Source organism: Parasteatoda tepidariorum, chromosome 2 (assembly GCF_043381705.1).
Source record: "Parasteatoda tepidariorum isolate YZ-2023 chromosome 2, CAS_Ptep_4.0, whole genome shotgun sequence".
Classification (NCBI taxonomy): Eukaryota; Metazoa; Arthropoda; class Arachnida; order Araneae; family Theridiidae; genus Parasteatoda; species Parasteatoda tepidariorum.
Genome location: NC_092205.1, coordinates 60,702,303 through 60,708,302, shown reverse-complemented (window position 1 = coordinate 60,708,302; position 6,000 = coordinate 60,702,303).

Below are 6,000 nucleotides of genomic sequence, written 5' to 3'. Positions count from 1 at the left end.
TTTCCACCCAAAAATAAGAAAACCGACGTTTTTTACCAGTCCTTTAAAATTCTTACGGCATTTTTTAATCCTTAATTAACCGATGTCTCCATATGAAAGGAATGGTACTTTTACGTATGGGGTTCAATACCACACATATAATAGTAGCTGAAATCATTTTATTATTTTTATAAAACTTATTGCAATCATATTTGAAATTAGTTTGATTACAATTAATAATTATCATTAATCATCATAATTAACCTTTTAAGTAAATCATTATAATTAGTCAACTATTGTAATTAAACATTACTATTAACTGTTGTAATTAACCGCTATTCTATTAACAATAACTATTACTATTAACAATAATTAACTACAAGTATTGATTACAATTAATTATTATAATTAATCATTACCTATACCTGGTGGAAAGAATACTTGAAATTCTTCTGAACTGTTAAAGGTTTAAATTAGTATGGAAGATATTTTAAAAAGAATAGTTTTATTTCTGATTATTGAAAGCCTTTAAGATTTATTTTCTTTTTAAAATTGCTAGATCTAGTGATCACGATGTTATACCCTGTAGAACGGCATGTAACTTTATTAATTCAATAGATTTATATGAATTTCAATAACTCTTAAATGTAATATGAAACTTTTTTAAGCAAATATCCTTAATGGAAATTAAAATGAATCTAGTTTTTAAAAGTAAATGTAAAAAATATGGACTTTGAAAGTGAAAAAAATTTATAAACTATATTAAATATGAAAAATACTTATTGAGAAAATATTTATGGTCAAAATTATCAGAATATGGGAAAGTTTACTGCGTTTCTGGCTTTATGGAAACACTAAAAAGCTTAGTAATTTTTGCCGAAACGCTCTGGCAATGAATTTGGTAAAATTAGCAATAAAATATGGTTTCATAATGCATGATAGAATTTGGTAAATATGGAAAAAGCAATTAATTTTATCGTGAAATCTTAGAACATAGCACAAAAACCATTTATCTGGTAAAATTTACTTTTCAGTTTTGTATGTTTTACTTAATGTTTGGTATATAACCGATAAAACGTAACCATATGAATAAAAAAGTTACCAAATGAAAGTTTAAATATAATATATTTCCGTTTCATGATTTTTTTTCAAATCTGAAATGTCACTACTGTGCAGAATATGAATTTTACCAGATTTTTTTGTCTCCTTGTGGAGCACCAAAAGACAATTGCGCATAGCTGATTATAATAAAATATTTTTCTTTACACATAGTCAAATATTTCGATAGAAAGAATAATTAATTTTAATAAATAGGTATACTAAGCACATTTAATCATATGTTAAGACCACGCAGGAAATATTATTTGGGAAATCTACCTTTTGTAACTAAGTGTCAGTGAAAATTTAAGGACTTAGGCTGTATTTCTTCCATGCAGAAATAATTGTGTTCGTGTCTCTTGTTTAAACATAAACATTATTAATGCAAACAAATAATCCACAGACAGAGTAAAAGCACAAAATCTTCTCAAGTATTTGCAATCGACTCCTACTGCTTGAAGATTAGTATTTATCGCGACAACTCTTGATATACTTACAAGTAATGAGTATGTTCTCACCTTTCGTAATCCTTGTTCAGAGCCTTCTTAGCGAACAAACTTTGTTTATGGACTTTTCAAGTCAGTTTGTGTTTCATAAAGCTTGTTAATTCAAGTCAGTAGCGTTACATAAATAAATTCAGTGTTTCTAGCCAAACATAGAGTCGGTTTAAATAAAATATTTTTGTCAGGTTTGTTCAGATTTATGTCGACACAAATATTTTTTATTTAAAATAAATTACGATTATTTCAACCGTATTGGATCTTAAATTTATTTTCTGAAATAAATAAAATTATTCTTAATGATTTTTGGATATTTTTAGTTCACTGTTTAGTTTATAAATTAGCAAATTCTGTGAGTTAGAAAAATAAATAAATTCTACGAATTTCAAATGTCTTAATTTAATGTAGCTAAATTATATTAAGAAATTGAAACTGTAACAATTACCACTGAAAAATGGGATATCCACCCCTTACAAATGGGGTTTTATATATTTATGAGCAATTTTTTTATTTTCGGGATTAAAAAAAAACCCCAATATTAGCTCACAAAAACTCGTTAAAGCTTTCACATTTTGTAAATATTTTAAAGCATTATTCAAAACTTGTACCATGTTCTACATGAATAAAAATATTCTGGTAGAAGTACTATCATGTATGGTAATGACATTTCTGGTGATAAAACTAAAATGTATGGTGTTTAAACCATTAATTTAGTAATTTTTTCATTTATATGATTACGAGTTGCCAGAAGTTTTCGTTTACAAATCTATAGTTCGTGTAACTACTCATTACACAAGTACAAAACTTTAATGTAAATTTAACTGAATAAATGGTTTCGTGACATGCTCTAAGATACCATGATAAAATTATAAAATTTTATCACATTTACCAAATTATATGTAATATTATTAAATTATATTTTATTGCTAATTTCACCAAAATTTTTACTAAAGCACTTTGGTCAAAAGTAGCTTTGGAGCTTTTTGGTGTTCCGATGGAGATGTTCCTATGGTGTTCTTATGGAGGTGTTCTTATGGAGGTGTTATTGGTGTTCCTATGATTCTTATACATTTAACTATATTCTTGTAGTTTTTACTATAATTTTTCAGTACAACTTTACCATAAATATTTCTGTTTTTTTCTCCTTTTTCTTCGACACGAAAAAATGGCCTATTGCTTTTTTGAAATTTTAAAAAGTCTCAAAACTCGAAATGTTCAAACAAAGAACTTTTAATGTCCAGAGTTTTATTTATAAGACGAACGTTTTAAAGCTGAACATTAGTTTCGTAAATTCAAGAAAATCAACAAAAAGTCACTAGAAAAAACTCATTTTTTATACAAGTCAATGATAACATTGCTTAATATATTCTTTAACCTAAATTATTATCTGCAACGACGCATAAAGTAATTTAATGAAATAGAATGGTAACACTTTCCATGCTTCCGTTTTAGGATGGTTAGACAGTCCTGATGCGTAACAGTCAATTTACTGATCTAGTTCAGTTTTTCAAGCATTTATTTGTTTACAAACACTCATTTTGTATAGTTTCATACGATAGTAGATCTTAGTTTATGGCTTGCACAGATATGGAAAAAACTGACTGATCAGAAACAAAGTCAATAAGCATTTAGTAAATTAAATGGTAGGAATTAAACTTAATATTTTTGCGTGATTGCAAATTATACTATAACTGCTAAAATTAATAATTTTCTAAAAACCGAGTGTCTGCATGGAAAAATGTTTCCATTTCATTTCACATTGCATAAATTTAATTAACATTTAATTAAGTAATAAAAGAAATTGATTTTCAAAACTCTTTTTTCACATTTCATATGTTTTGATGTGATATTTAAAAGTGATAGAACTTTTAGCTTTGCATGCTATAGAATGTTTATTTGTATAAAACATATAACTTCCCAAAGCAAAGCACCAACCGATATAGTTTACTGTAGTAATTATCGATTAATTGCATGTTATATGGATTTTCGAACAATGAAGATTCTGACCAAACCGCTGAAACCCAATTCCTTTGAATAACATTTGTGCCAGAGAGCTTTTACTTTTATATCCTAGGCTGATCACACTAAAAATATAACTAACAATTAAACATGGGCAATTACTAATACAATCTTTAAAAAAAAATCTTTGGTTGATCTAAAAGATTTATAACTATAGTTCATCTAGCATTAATATTCAATGCATTTCTCCAAGAAATGGAATGGGAGATTGAAAAGTTACTCGAATGCATTTCTTTTGTTTACGCCTGTCAGATATTCTCAGATTCAAAGAGACGTGATTCTTAATTAAAACCCCCAAAACTCTGGCAACACACACAAAATACAAATGCCCGCTGGGGGAAAAATCGCGAGTTAATTAATTTAACGCCTCGACTGGGGATAGTCTTTTCCCCCAGTGTGTAGCAGGTACTAGTACTTTTGGAGAATTTCTTCACAAAACTAACACAAAAGCATTCCTTTGTTGGCAAAACTCAGTTTATCATGTGCTGCGAATTGCGGTCAAATCAACGAAAGCGTGCAACAAGTTCTGAGGCGATGAGTACTTTTCTCTAATTATGCGCGAGACAAGCGGGAATACCTAATGAGTGTATGCGACTGAATTGAGTTCATTATTTAAAGTTGGCAACATTAGAAATTGCATCTAAGGGACTCAAATAGAGTGGATTAAATTCCTGGAGCCGGAGAATGGGGTGTGCTTATGAATCTGATCTTAAATTGATGCTGAACTTTAGACTAGGAAATCAGTAATTGCGCTGTTTGCATTTACCCGTTACGTAAATTACTCCATTGAAAAAACTATAAAATTGTCGAGATTTTAGTCACTACCTGATGTTGTATTTATTTTATGTATGATGATTATAGCAATATGTTAATTATAAATGAGCTTGGTAATCATTCATCGCATTTTATATCATTCACTTATTTCGTATTCCATTTACTTTCATTGAAATAGGAATGCAATTGTTGATATCTAAGTAACTAGTTTAAATTGCTTTTATTTTAAATATACGGGTTGTAGTATTATGGTAATTAAGAAATATATTTGTTAAGTTGAGCTTTAGACTAGGAAATCAACAATTGTATTGTTCGCATTTACCTTCCATGGAAATTGCTTCATTAAAAAGTCTGTAAAACTGTTGAGATTTTAGTAACTTGCTAATATGGAATTTATTTCACGTATTATGGTTACAGTATTATGTTACTTATATTTTAACAAAAGTTGAGCTTTTAAATCTGCCATCGTATTTTAAACCATTCATTTAATTCGTAATCATTCACTTTCATTGAAAAAGAATGATAATGTTGATATTTAAGTAGTTAGCTTAAATTACTTTTATTTTAAATATAATGGTTATAGTATTATGGTAATTAAATATAAAATTTTTGTTAGGCTTTAGACTAGGAAATCTGTCTCAGACTAGAAAATCACCCATATTTTAACCATGTACATCAATTTCCGAAATTGCTTAAATAAAAAACGTATACAACTAACGATATTTAAATCATTTGCATTTTGTTACATAATGTTAGTGAAATTATGAAAACTAACATAATAACGAAATTGCTTAAATAAAAAACGTATACAACTAACGATATTTAAATCATTTGCATTTTGTTACATAATGTTAGTGAAATTATGAAAACTAACAAAGTTGTTAGTATATTAATTATACTAACAAACAATGTCAACAATGTTATTGTTATTATAATTTAGAAAATTATGCTCATGAAATATAATTTTCTTGTTAGAATTTACTTTAGAATAGAAATCAGCATTTGTGTTGTTCATATTTACCTGTTACATAAATTATTTCATTGAAAAGTCATAAAATTGCTGATAATTTAGTCACCAGCAGCTTACATTATATTTATTTACATGAGATATTTTTACTGTATTTTGTTATTAAAATGTAAATAACTCTAAAATTGCCTATTTAAATAAATATTTGTCCCGTTGATGTTGAATAAGCAATTAAAATGTACAAATTTCTTTTACTTGCAAACTGTTTTATTAAATAAGCTTTAAAACTAATGATGATCAAGTCTCTAGTTTAAATAATGTATATATAATGTATATTATCTAGTTAAATAATGTATATATGTAATGTATCATAATTATTTTCAGAGAGAGAGAGAGAGAGAGAGAGAGAGAGAGAGAGAGAGAGAACTAAAAAATTATACTCAAATGGTAGTTTTCAAGAAGTGCTCAGGTAATGATTTTGGTGAAATTTGTGATAATAATAATAAGTGGGGTGCAATTTGATAATTTAATCATGACACATTAGAGCGTTCCATAAAAATCATCTATTCGGTTAAATGTAATTTTCAGTTTCACTTTTTTAACTAAATGTATTGTGATTAAAACTAAAGTTTGTGAACCAGAATTCTAGTAAAAAGTTACCAT